This window comes from Colossoma macropomum, unplaced genomic scaffold (genome assembly GCF_904425465.1).
Source record: "Colossoma macropomum unplaced genomic scaffold, Colossoma_macropomum, whole genome shotgun sequence".
Classification (NCBI taxonomy): Eukaryota; Metazoa; Chordata; class Actinopteri; order Characiformes; family Serrasalmidae; genus Colossoma; species Colossoma macropomum.
In genome coordinates this window covers 2,439,912-2,440,454 of record NW_023494805.1, presented here as the reverse complement: position 1 = coordinate 2,440,454, position 543 = coordinate 2,439,912, and positions in this window count along the sequence as shown.

The window sequence follows — 543 nt, the reverse complement described above, 5'->3', positions numbered from 1 at the left end:
ACAGCCAGGAAGATCTTTGCAGAGAAACCTTTGTATTTTTGTGAGAACTCTGCTTTTAAAGGCTGGGAATATTTCACATTTACTACATCCTGCTCCTTCTTTTTAAGATGATTCTATTGCGTTTAAAGCAGTTCATTACCTTCTTTTTAAATTTGAAAGATGAACTACATGCTTAAAAAGATGGTTCTTCAGTAAAGATAATGGTTAACACTAACAACCATTTGCATATGTATATATATATATATATATATATATATATATATATATATATGGAAGGACCATCACACTATCAAACTAATGAAAGAAGGATAGAGATGGTTTAAGGAGTGAAAAATTAAATAAATATAAACACTTTTTCAGTATCTTGTCATATAGACCTCCAGTTTCTTACCGCTGTGGAGTCTTGGATGGAGGCGTGGTTTGTCCGAATATAGGTGGGATTAAAAAGAGCGCTGCAAGGCTCCGTGATCACGTGGCTGCAGTGTGACGCCCCTGCACTCCAGGAGGTGGCGCAAACTCTGTAACTGTGGTTCTCTAACCAAG